The sequence below is a fragment of the Cupressus sempervirens genome, chromosome 1 (genome assembly GCF_028749045.1).
Source record: "Cupressus sempervirens isolate cs-2001-9-10 chromosome 1, ASM2874904v1, whole genome shotgun sequence".
NCBI classification, from domain to species: domain Eukaryota; kingdom Viridiplantae; phylum Streptophyta; class Pinopsida; order Cupressales; family Cupressaceae; genus Cupressus; species Cupressus sempervirens.
In genome coordinates, this window is record NC_143118.1 from 532,172,620 (window position 1) to 532,184,213 (window position 11,594).

The 11,594-nt window shown below is 34.1% G+C and overlaps 1 long non-coding RNA gene across 2 annotated transcripts; it reads left to right on the top strand.

Annotated features, from left to right (window-relative positions):
• Positions 1-2,440: 2,440 nt before the first annotated feature.
• On the top strand, positions 2,441-4,045 carry LOC149578560 (uncharacterized). 2 transcript variants are annotated; one of them, XR_016364547.1, is made up of 2 exons: positions 2,441-2,594; positions 2,769-4,045. It is a non-coding gene; the product is annotated as an uncharacterized LOC149578560 (long non-coding RNA). The 2 variants fall into 2 exon arrangements; XR_016364549.1 differs by having other exon boundaries at positions 2,456-2,706.
• The last annotated feature ends 7,549 nt before the right edge of the window (positions 4,046-11,594 follow it).

Here is an 11,594-nt window from a genome sequence, read left to right on the forward strand (position 1 = left end):
TAATGTCAATTTCCTAAAAAACTAAGGTGTTCGGATGATATCTTGATGGCCAAGTTATAAAGGTTTGTAAGTTGACATTAGAATCTCAATATTCTCAAAAAGCTTCTTGTTTGAGTGAAATGGAACAACTTTCACTTGAATCGCCATGTGTAGTACATTAGTGGCTTGTTAGGCATGTCATTGTGTTGTGTTGTGACACATTATGCATGTAGTAGTGCAACGTGACATATTTTGTCTCACCTTTGTGTGAAAAAAATTGCCATCACAATTTTGTCCTTAATGTCTAAGTTGAAATCTTGATGCATTATATATTGGTTTTTGTATCAAATATCAACTAAGATTGATTTGAATGGATGCTTGTCAAAATAGATTATATATGATAATCAAAAGTGACAGAAATATGCCTTTCAGTACACAACTCGTAAGGATATTTCAATTTTAGAACAAAAGACTAAATTATAAAAGAATATAATTGAATAGTGAAATAATGAGTTGTACTATTCTTTTAAGAGAAATAAATAAATATATGTCCAAACATTGTAAAATTTAGTGTCAAACCTTTGTATTGAAAAAAAATCATCCTATTTTCATCCTTAATGCATTAGGTGAGAGCCTCGGGACTACATAAGTGAAAGGACCCAATAACTTTACATGTACCAATAGTTTCTAGTTCTTGTCTACCTAATCTCTAATTACCAATTAAAAATATAAAACCACTATAATATAATTAGAAACCCTAAAAAATATTTCACATGTATTTGTAGTCACCCACTTGCATAAGTAGTAGATAAACGTTGAATATTTAATAAGAGGAGTTGTGCAACTTTTTGGGTGGATATTGTGCATCATTATATGGGCATATATGAATAGGTTTTGGACATCACTTTTAATGATCACTTTTGACCTCTTTGCACATAGCAAAGTCCTGCATGTTGTTATAACTATCCAAACACTGAAACAAAAGCTTTATACATCTTTAATTCACATACAAATAAATCCCACAAAAATCATCGAAATCAAACAACCATTTAGGAGTTTAGGATGCATGAAGTTAGGGTAGATGTCTACATAGTCCTTTCACATATTAATTGTTGATTTGTGATATGGAGTTGGGGAGATGAGCCAATAGGTCCAATAGGGGGATATGAATGGGACACAATTAGTTCAATGGTGGAGCACAAAAGTGTCATGACAATACTTATCACCAATAATTATGACTTAGTGTACGATTATGCCACTTTTTTTCTAGGACCACTTAACAGTTTAACACAACGACATGTGACATACCATCATTTTTGACTATGTAAATTTGAATTAAAAAAACTAACTAGTAGACTTGACTAACATGCAACAATACAAAATTCAAAATAATTTAAAATGTTTTGGAAAGTGGACACATATCATGGCCCACTACAAAACCGTGCTATGTTAGTACTTATCACCGAAAAGATTCTAGTGAATTTGAAAATGCAACCAATTATGTGATGATACATTACACCAATAAACATGACTTAGCGCACAATTGTGTCACTTGATTTTCTAAAAACACTTTTAACAATTTAACCACAAAGACCATGTGAATTTGAAAATAAAATTTTAAGTGCCGGACTTGACTGGCATGTTACAATACAAAATTCAAAATAATTTGAGATATGTAAAAACACATTTTGAAAAGTGGACACATAACGTGACCTACTACAAAACCATGTCATATTAATACATAATACCAAAAAAGATTCTAGTAAATTTGAAAAAGCAACCAATTTTGTGATTCTGCATCAATACACTAATAAAGATGACTTAGAACACACTTGTGTTTAAAGACCATTTTTAAATACCTTAATAAAAAAGACATACAATGTGCCATCATATTTAACCATATAATCTAGAAACCAAATTTTGCTCCTAAAGACAAATTCTAAGAGGCGGGAACATAGAATGGCCCACTATAGAATCCTCTCCCCTTTCAAGGAAAGCTAATACATCTTGAATTATGTCCAGATTAATATAAATTGACGCTTCTCAAAGAAATATTATATTATTTTATGATTAAAAATGATGAAAATACATGCTTAAAACAACTCTAAACACAAAAGACTTCCCCCCAAAAACGAGTTCATACTAGTTTACGGGAAAAAAAGTATAAAATGAACCCAAAAAAGAAGTTAATACTAGTTTAGGGTAAAAAGCAGAAAATAAACATATAGTTGAAGGAGAGTAGAGTGTGCAAATTTCTCCAAACAATGAGGACAGTGTGTACAGCAAATCCCCATAAACACCATTCCGTCCCCCAATGTAGCTGAATCCCTTTTCAATACGACAAACACCAACCAACTCCTCTCCTCCCCTAAAATCTGTATTTCATCATCACAAAAGTTAAGGCCATTGTCGGTGCACCGTGCATAGGATATATATATATTTATATATTATTTGTTCCGTCAACCAGAAAGGAAGTCGTTAGCGTAGAGTGAAGTGCTGCGTCATACAAGAACAAGAATAATATAATAATGGTGGCGCTGTCTTCTTCGTTTCTGCCATTACAATTCCCGATACAGCACACGCGCACCATTACGTGCCTGAATTTCATCATTCAGGTCTCTTTCTCTCAATTTGTTAAAACCCTAAATAATGGCTGAGAAGTAGAGATATCAAAGACCTAATCTGTTAAAACCCTGATTAATGGCCGAGAAGTGGAGATTTCAAAGCGTAAATCTGTTGAAACTCTTAGCTATGTTAAAACCCTATTTTTGCGTCTGCTTCCTCCACAGGTTTTGTGCTTTCCGGCGCCGGGCGTGGGAGATGATGGCGTTTTGTATTTCATAATCCACAACTCGTTCTCTTTCTCTAATGGATGGGAAGCGGAAATTGCAAAACCTTAATTCTGTTGAAACCCTAGCTTATTTAAAATCCTTCATTGAAACAATAACTCTCCCAAAACCCTAACTTAGCGTCTGCCTCTGCTTCTGCAGATTTTGTATATTCGAGCAACCGGCGTAGGAGAAGGCCGGAAAAGTTTTAACCACGCGCGGACGGGCGTGGACGAAATAATTGTTAAAACCGTAACTGTGCTGGGACTCTAATTCTGTTAAAACCTTAATTTTGCGTCTGCTCTCTCTGCAGGTTTTGAATTTTCGGGCGGCGGGCGTACGAGGGGTTAAGCATGTCATAATTCTTAGCTCCTTCTCTAATGACTGGGAAGCGAAAATTTCAAAACATAACTCTGTTGAAACTTTAACTTAGTTAAAACCCTAACTTCAACTTAGTTAGAATTCTCTGCTGAACCTCTAATTTTGCGTCTGCATCTGCTTCTGCCTCCGCAGGTTTTATATATTCAGGCACCAGGCCTGCGTGAGGTCCGGCCAGAATTTAAACCCTAAATCGGCTGAAACCCTGATTCTGTTAAAACCCTAATTTTGCAGGTTTTGTATTTTCGGGCGACGGGCATGGGAGAGGGCGTTGCGTATATACTTGTTAAAATACTTGTCGGCCATGTCGTGACCAGAGCTGGGGAAGTGCGTGGAGAAAATACTTGTTAAAACCCTACCTCTGTTGAAACAACTGTGCGCAGGTTTTCGTATTTCTTTGGGCGGGCATGTTTGAAGCACAGGTGCAAGTGCGTGGAGAAAATAATTGTTAAAGTGAGTGGGACATGGATGAACCTGACGCCCTGTCTCCGCTGTGACCCCACTCCCGTCTCGGGTTAGATTCCGCCTGCTGCCAGATCTGTTTTTAATTTTGATCATTATCAATTTTTGACCCATCCGTCCTCCCAACAATCATCTTGTTGGACGGAACCAACCCGGATCCATTAATGATCAAAAGTGGGGAATTCTCAGGGTCACTTCACCATTTTACCGTCAACAAGGCAAGGGTTTCTTCCCATTCTGTAACGTAAGGAATATTAATTTACGATTGTAGCTGGAGACAAACTGCCCTGGTCAAAAGCGCATGCACTGCACCTTTTGTCAGCTATCTTTAATTAAATCTGCTGGTCCCTGTATGACACTGATTTATTTAAAATTTTATATTATAAATGTTTTTACCATATCTAGGTACAAATGTCAGGTGCTATGGTTCTCAGTAAGGCTGTACAAATTTTTATTTTAAGTTTGAACTTCCATGGTATGGCTATCAATCAAGTTCTATGAAGTTTTATCTATATACTCAAGAGTCCGAATTAATGGGTCTACAATTTACAGGTTCCCAATTAGGATAACAGTTATCCTTTTTTTTTAAAATGTGTGTAAAATTTGTTAATATATTTGTGTAAAATATATTTTTACAATCAGTCCATCTTGATTTAATGATTGATTGATTTTTTTTGTTTAATATATTTTTAAATTAAGATTTGCAATTTTATTTTTGGTAAAAATATATAGGTGATTTTTTGATTAAATACTAAATATACTACGAGTTTAATAAGACTATTGAACTTTTCATTACGATTTTAAGTGAGTACTACCTAACATATAATCATGTATCTATTGAGTTTAAAGTGGTGATTGCACCATTAGAAATCTAAATTAAAACATATCATGCTATTCAAAATGATTGTTACATACAAAATGTTAAGGAGACCCATCGCCAAGGTTGTCTAGTGTCAATGGAGTCCAAAGATCACACAATGTGTACCAATAAATGTACTTTATCAATCTATTTATAGAAGCTATTTTTTCACAACATTATAGCTATTTTTCTTTCCTATTTGATCTTTTTTTTTTTCTGCAAATATACATAGATGATTATTTGTAAAATATTAAAATATACCACAAATTTAATAAGACTTGTCATTACTAGCTAACATTAAGCCTTGTCGCTGCTAACTAACATATAATCTTGTATTGATTGAATATTTGAAGTGAATTATCATGCTATAAGCTTTTTACAAAGACCCATATCCAAGTTGTATAGTGTTGATAGAGTCCATATTCTTTATCAATCCATTAATAGAAGTTGAACTTGTACCATGTCTCATTAATGTAAAATCCAATTCAAATAGAAAAAAATAGCTAAAAATATGACAATATTCAAGCCTTAAAAGATTTGAATTTACAAAATATTGCTTTCAAAATTAAAACCAACTAATGTGCAAGGTAGTACATTAAAAAATACAAGTTCAAATTTTATTTTTGTTTACAATTAGGTTTTATTTTATCATTTCAAAAAGAAATTGATAGCATTCATCTTGTGTAAAAATGAATGATTAGATTGATTTAATTACTATTAGTCCAAAAAAATTATAACATATTTTAATTTTTCAAACACCAAGAACCACTAAGAGCAAATGTATATTAGAAAACAACATGACTTTCATAGCAAAAGAGTCATAAATTCATAAATTGGCCATATTACATAAAAGAATGCCACTATGTGTGATATTCGATAAAAAATATCTACAATACATTGCAAACTCAAAAAATAAATACTTCACAACAAAAAGTTGTCTAGATTCACTACACAAAAAAACTCATTTTCTCCTTGCATTACTTATGGATGAAATCGTTTAGAATGTATAGATGCTAAATAATGTGGTAGCTTCAAAAATATTACATTATAAAACAATAAATAGAATATGAAAGTTTGGTTTGTAAATGGAACTATTTACTATAAAGAGAATATAAACAAAAATTCATTATGTCATTCTTAATAGAACCTCAATGATTTATGGCCTACCACCAATTAAACAAACTATGTTATTTTAATCCATGCACAATCAATCCAAAATTCGATGTTTCAACTCTTACACAGTTTTCTTATACATGGCTCCTCTTGCTTGCCCATCATAATTCCTAGAAATGCACAATTTGCAATTTTAAAATTGCTCATTCTTGTAACAATTCATATTGCCAAATAAAAATCATGTTGATTTGAAATGCCATTACGCACATCGAATTAAGCTTTCAAAGTTTTTGTTTACACTCAATATTCCTCCATGTTGTGGCTATAGGAATGTCTCTCATCATAATAAAAGTTTTCTATTTACATATTATAATTTTAAGTAATGGGTATACAGGTGGATTGTATTCATTTTCCTTAAAGATAGTTATTAGTAGGTTAAGTAGTAATAACATAGTATTTTGTGTATAACTAAACCATTTCAAATAATGTCTCTCGCTCATGTTTCCACTTGAAAACCTGGATCTCCTGCTCGAATATTTGGTTCTCCCGCTCTTGGCGCTTCTGCTTCTTCAGGGTTTGGTTATGCTGAGGTCTCTGCTCCCGCTGGTCGTTTGGGTGGTGGAGCTAATTTTGGAGGACAGTCTGCAGTTGGGGATGGGGCTCTTTCAGGGCTTGAAATGGCTTCTGTTCCTGTTCATAAACCTGGTTCTTCTGCTCCTGCTCTCGTTCAAAAACTTGGACCTTCTACTCATGGCATCCCTCCTTCTATGTTTGGTCATCCTGCTGGTCACACGGATGGAGGTGTTGTTATTACGAGTGATGATGGGCTTCGTTCAACCTCTTCTGTGGGTGGGGTTAGGGCTTCTTTTGCCCCTCGCTCAGCTCCTGGGTCTCCTCCTTGTTCGGGAGGAAGGACTTTTGCAGACGTGTCTGCCTTCGAAGCTGGCTTACAGGGTGCTCTCCCTCATGCTGGCTTACATGGTGCTCTCCCTCATGCGGCTTCATCTGGGCCCCCTCTTATGTCACCTATAAGAGCTTTAAATCCCATCAAGGTTTCTCTTGATCCTGAATCCGTTGAAGAAATTTTTCATATGGCAGACGAGCTTTCCTCTCTTGCTGCCAATTTTCGATTCTGAGGTTATTGGGCCTCTCTTGTTGATCTACATGTCTAGATCTCCAAGAACTGGATACCACTTATATAAAATAATGTCCACATCTTCCCGTGTGCAAAAGGTTTTTTTATAGCTAAGTTTCAAAGTTTTGATGATAGGAAGATTATTTTGTGTCACAATAATTTTTCTTGGTAGGGCAGATTTCCACTTATGGCCAAACCATGGCACATGGATTTTGATCCACTCTCGGAATCCTTTAATAAGTTCCCTATCTAGGTTCAGCTTCCTAATCTTTCGATTCATCTTTGGCAGGATTCAGTTTTTGAAACTATTGGTAATGCTATTGGTGATTTCTTATATGTGGATGCTGACACTTCAGATATTCTCCATTCAACCTGTGCACACTTTCTTATAGACTTGGATGTTTCTAAGGTCCTTCCTGAGGCGATTTGCTTGGATTCCCCAAGGGGCTCTTGGACACAAATGTTGGATTTCGAGGGTATCTCTTTTTGTTGCAGGAACTGCCACTTGACGGGGCACATTGCTGCCCATTGTGCTACTGGGAAATCCAAGTCTAGACGACCACCTTCTTGGTGGTCTGGGGCCTCCTCTGAGCACTACACGGTGAAACAATCCCAGACTACTCCTATGGATTATGAGGCTAAGGCTAGTGTCCATTCTGAGCTAGTGGTTGAGGTGGATGCTTTGGTGAATTCCTTGGATGCTCTTGCAAATGTTTTGGTTGTAGATTGCATTCTTTCTACGCCGGTGGTTGAGGAGGATGCTTTGGTCTCTTCCCCTACTTCGGATGATCCTCAGAGGGAGTCTAATTCTCCCAGGGAGTTTGAAGTAGCTTTTATGTCCCCTGAATTCCTCGGGTCTTTAACTTCTGAGGATTGGGTTGCCAAGGCAACGAAGTTTGAGGATGGTTGGATTGCGGTTAAAAGGAAGAAGACTAAGTCTTCTGCTCCCCCTTTAGATATGATCCTTCGATCATGTAAGGAAAACTTCAAATCAAAAGGAAAATCTTATGTTCCCTTATGCTGACTGGTATTTTAGTGATGGTGAACTAGTCGAGTTTCTAGTTTGCTGGAAACTGGTTTGGGAGGTTTGTTAGGTTGCCTTGTTCAAGTTTGTTGACTTTCCAGATTCCAGTGTTCTTATGGTTGATTTTTCTAGTCACATCTGTTGGTCTCAAGTCCTTGTAAAACCTAGTTTAGTTGTTTTACTGGTTTCAGGTCCTCTTAAAACCTAGGTGTGCTTAATGGTTTATCTTTCTTTTTGTTGTAAAGGGTTTCAAGACCCCTTCAAAACCTACTTTTACTTTAATCTAAAACATAGCATTTTGTGGGTATATGAATGGTTAATGGGTTCTTTCACCTATATAAAAAATTAGATTTAAAACTAATGGATAATTTCAATCTCTTATTTTACAAGATATATTTAAATTTTGTTTATTTAAAACTAAATTTTCGAGCCCAAGTTAACATCTTGATAATTCATTTTTATATGTCACTCATGTGCAAATTATTTCAAATTGGGCATCTACAATATGTGTGAAAATAAGTCATCCCTAAAACATTTCAACCATCAATGTAGTTCCAGAAACTACTCCTCAATAGAATCATTCAATGCTAGCATTATGTCACTCGAAGTCATTTCTATCTATAACATAGTGTCACCCTGCATTTATTATATTCTAATCATATTTCCCATTTATTAACAACTACTAAAACCACAGTTCTTGGACCTATCTTATATCACTATTCTATTTCTAATTCAAGCATTAAGTTTTTAAACACCTATCACTATCCTATCCAAATAATTGTCATTTGCATTAGTTTCTTGGAGTCTTCCAACATTTATCAAATCAATGAATCAATCGAACATGTTTGTTTTAGACAAGTAATTGATTCAATCAAATAGGTTTGTTTAGAATCATTTAATACTAGCATTATGCCACTTAAACTCATTTGTAGCTATGTCATATTTTCACCCTACATATAGTAGATTCTAATCACATTGCCCATTTATTGATGACTACTAAAACCCCAACTCTTGGATCACCTCTTTCTATTATGTTTGTATGTATTCAAGCATTAAGGTTTAAAAATCTATCACTATCATATCCACATTATTTTCATTTGCACTAATTGTATGATGTCCTCCAACATCTATTGGATAATTGAATCAATCAAATGATGAGATGCAATCATTGATGAAACATCACAATAATGTCCTTGTATTCCTTCATTAGTCTTCAAGTCCTCCAAATCTTTGAGTGCTGGGATAAAATATCTAAAATTAATTAACGCACAAGCCAATGTCCTTTGATTATTGTTCTGAGTTAGTGATGGTACTAGGTGGTGATACCTCACTCCAATCTCTTACCCATCCACTAACCAAATGTCATTTCCTTGTTATCATAACCCTTGCCAAATTGGTGCAATCTATCAAATACCTACCACCTAAGATAATAAGGATCTCCCATATTGGGTTGGGATCTTGCACACATCTAATACTATCTCATTAAATATGAATACAAGTTTGATTTATTCCAATTTAGCATAGTCTAGTCTGAATAAAGGAGATGATGTCCTCGCATATTGTCACCATGTGTGACACAAATGTATGAATGTCATCCCTAACTTTATAAATTAACACCAAATTCTATATGAGTTAATTCCAATTGATGCACGTTTTAGGCACCACATCACTTAAGAAGCTCTTTTTGTTCCTAGTTTGGCTCATTGGTAATACCATTTCCTTTATGATAAACATGTGACAATTTGAACTTTGGAAATCTATAGATTAGTTTGCAAATAAGTTTGAGCTAGTAGTCAAGCTTCTAGTTAGGAGTTAAATTTCATCTAAAGGAGTTAATAGTGACTAGGGAGTCTCCTTTAAGGTGTATTCATGTCACATTTAGCTCCACTCCTAATTCTAAACTAAGAAGAACCTCTCCACTAAAAGATTATTTTTAATTTCCACCAAATGTTTAGATTTCTCTGCAAGGATGATTCCTTTGTGATTGCAAAAAAATGCATTTGACACTACACAAGGCTTTGGATCACCCTTTAATGCACATTCAATGTTAATTTTTATGCATCCATCATCTAGAGTAGTCCATGTCACCTCACCAAAAGGACTTATATAAGGATTATCTTCACTAGTCCCATTAATGCCAACACTTTTATCCTATGTTCATCCTAACACTTTTATTCTAAGGAAGGCTCTAATTATTTTAAGATCATAGATATTTTAAGGATGACCTCAAAATGTTGAATTCCATGCAACAAGTTCAATCACCCAGTTCTCTATTTTTTAAATTGGATATTCATGGGATATAATTTATCTTAAAATATTTTGTTGTTACACTCTTTCAATAACTTCTAGATTATAGTGGAAAGGATAATGAGCTACAAGCTATTAAAAATTCATTTTTAAACCTTCCCACACCACATGACAAATAAAGTTTCAATTTCTTATAAAAGTGGATGATGGATTTTCATCTTTGTCAAAAAATGCTTCCAATAAAATTTGAGTAAGGGCATTCAATTAGTACGCGATTTGTCATTTGTTCCATTGATTTGCAAGAAGTGCATGTCCTTGGACCATGAATTCCAACCTTGTGGAGTCTATCTTCCAACAAAATTTTCCTTTTTGTGATCATCCAAGAAAATACCTTAGGCTTTGGTAAGCGATATTTTCTCCACAATAGTTGATTGGTCTATTGTTCTTGGCTACAACCACTTCTTTCACCTTGTAGATGAAGGAAATAGATTTTCTGAATTGTTAAATTCAAATTGGTACCAACATACAACAATGAAGTTCATTCATAAAAAAAAATGACCTCAATCTTAAGCAAACCAAATCTATTCAAGAAATAGCTATTAAAGACAAATCCAATTGCATTTGAATGCATATAAATAACACTTTGATGCAAAATGACAATAGACAATGCTGAAGAAATATTGATAATGTAATTGAGAATAAACCTAAGGCAAGAGGGACCTAAAATATGAGTGTTGATGCATTTTATAAACGTCCTCATAATAAGAGAAGCTTGAGTGGTAAATGCAAGATTATAGGAGGTGCTTAGGGGTAGTTAGGTAAGATTATCCCATATTTAATAAATGGTAAAAATGATAGAGATGAAAGTGTTATAAGTAGAAAGATATATGAGATGGCAATGTTTAGGGATAAGACAGGTTTAGGAAGATTAATGATTCAATAAATCAATTTAATAAATAGCATAAAAAATTTGATGATTAAATAATTTAATGAATTAAAATTTATTTTAAATGGTTAATGATAAAAAATAATAATGAATTAATTAAATAATAAATAATTCTATTTAATTAATAGAAGAAATTTGACTAATATTAAGGAAAAATTTTAAAAATAAAAAATAAATATTGAGGACAAATCTATGTGACTACATTTCACCTCTCTTTGAGCTAATGTTGCTTGTTGCATTGTTTCAAAGAAGAAAAATAAAATTATCAATTGATTTGAAGATTGCATGATACATGCCCCAATTGATAAGAATTGGTAGGTATGCCCCCTCCAGAGATTGTGTGAGATATTCAAAGGACAATCTCTCAAAAGATCATAAGAAAAGATTTGATAATGATGTTACCCAAGTTGATTAAGGTTTAGGAAATAATTCAATATTGCACTAAGAAAACAACAAGATGGAGACATGATAAGTGTAACTGACCAATTGATAGAAATGATTAGGACAACTAGATATAATGAGCTAATTAGGCTAGTTAATAGTTGATTGAGATAATAAGGCTAGCTTTTTCTGGTGCAAGATTGATTGGTTGCAAGAATGCCATGATATATGATCAAAGAGGA